Below are 1,657 nucleotides of genomic sequence, written 5' to 3'. Positions count from 1 at the left end.
TCTTAGAATCATAGAATCATAGAATGTTTAGGGTTGGAAGGGACCACTAGTGGTCATCTAGTCCAACCCCCCTGCAGTGAGCAGGGACACTGCTAACTAGATCAGATTGCTCAGAGCCCCATCCAACCTGGCCTTGAATGTTTCCAGGGATGGGGCCTCCACTACCTCTCTGGGCAACCTGTTCCAGTGTTTTACCACTCTCATTGTAAAAAATTTCTTCCTTACCTCTAGCCTGAACCTACCCTGTTCTAGTTTAAAACCATTTCCCCTTGTCCTAACACAGCTGGCCCTATGAAAAAGACGTTCCCCATCTTTCCTATAGGCCCCCTTTAGGTACTGGAAGGCCGCAATCAGGTCTCCCCGTAGCCTCCTTTTCTCCAGACTGAACAAGCCCAACTCTCTCAGCCTGTCCTCATAGGAGAGGTGCTCCAGCCCTCGGATCATTTTTGTAGCCCTCCTCTGGACCCGTTCCAACAGTTCCATGTCCTTCTTGTGCTGAGGGCTCCAGAGCTGGACGCAAAGTCCCCCAAAGCCGGGAGGGAAGTCCCCCAAAGCCAGGAGGGAAGTCCCCCAAAGCTGGGAGGGAAGTCCCCCAGAGCCGGGAGGGAAGTGCCCCAAAGCCGGGAGGAAAGTGCCCCAGAGCTGGGAGGGAACTCCCCCAAAGTCGGGAGGGAACTCCCCCAAAGCCGGGAGGGAAGTCCCCCAAAGCCGGGAGGGAAGTCCCCCAGAGCCAGGAGGGAAGTCCCCCAAAGCCAGGAGGAAAGTGCCCCAGAGCCAGGAGGAAAGTGCCCCAAAGCCGGGAGGAAAGTCCCCCAGAGCCGGGAAGGAACTCTCCCAGAGCCAGGAGAAAAGTCCCCCAGAGCCAGGAGGGAAGTCCCCCAAAGCCAGGAGGAAAGTGCCCCAGAGCCATGAGGGAACTCTCCCAGAGCCGGGAGGGAAGTCCCCCAGAGCCGGGAAGGAGAGGTCACACGAGGCTGGGATGGAGGGGAGGATGAACCTTGCCAGCGCAAGGTGGAAGGCCCCGGGTGATGTACCCTTGTGTGAGCTGCTAAGGGAGTGAGTGGTGGCCTTTTTGAAAGTATCACCAAAATCAATGCTGCTCTTTTTTAGCCTTATTAGCAACAAGGTCTTGGGGCACATAATAATGACAACATTGAGAATTTTAAAAGGTTGGGGCATGTGGTCATGGGGCAGGCTACAGAAGGTGCGGTGCTTTCTCAGTTTTGATCAGCCTCCTGCGGTTATGGCCGAGATGGCTGGGGAAGCTCTCCGTGCCCTCGCAGGAGGCCACCCCCCGGTGAGGAGCTGTGGTGCAGAGGGAGGGGGACGGGGCTCAGCAAGCCCACAGCAGGGTGGCGGGGTGCCCACGAGGGACTACGACAGCCCACACGGTAGAAAACTGCCAATCATCCAGAAAACTGCCAGATCACAGAATCACAGAATCGCAAGGGTTGGAAGGGACCTCGGGAGATCATCTAGTCCAACCCCCCTGCTAAAGCAGGTTCTCCTAGAGCATTCTACACAGGACTTCATCCAGGCGGGCTTTGAATATCTCCAGAGAAGGAGACTCCACAACCTCCCTGGGCAGCCTGTTCCAGTGCTCTGTCACCCTCAGAGTAAAGAAGTTTTTCCTCATATTCAACTGAAACCTCTTATG

The 1,657-nt window shown here is 55.9% G+C and overlaps 1 protein-coding gene across 1 annotated transcript in view; it reads left to right on the top strand.

Moving 5' to 3' along the window:
* HACD3 (3-hydroxyacyl-CoA dehydratase 3) overlaps positions 1-1,657 on the top strand; it is a 15,426-nt gene that overhangs the window by 1,139 nt on the left and 12,630 nt on the right. The gene's annotated exons all lie outside the window — the stretch shown is intronic.

Source organism: Egretta garzetta, unplaced genomic scaffold (genome assembly GCF_000687185.1).
Source record: "Egretta garzetta isolate BGI_Z169 unplaced genomic scaffold, ASM68718v1 scaffold549, whole genome shotgun sequence".
Classification (NCBI taxonomy): Eukaryota; Metazoa; Chordata; class Aves; order Pelecaniformes; family Ardeidae; genus Egretta; species Egretta garzetta.
Note: the sequence above shows the minus strand (reverse complement) of the source record. Positions and strands in the feature narration are given on the sequence as shown.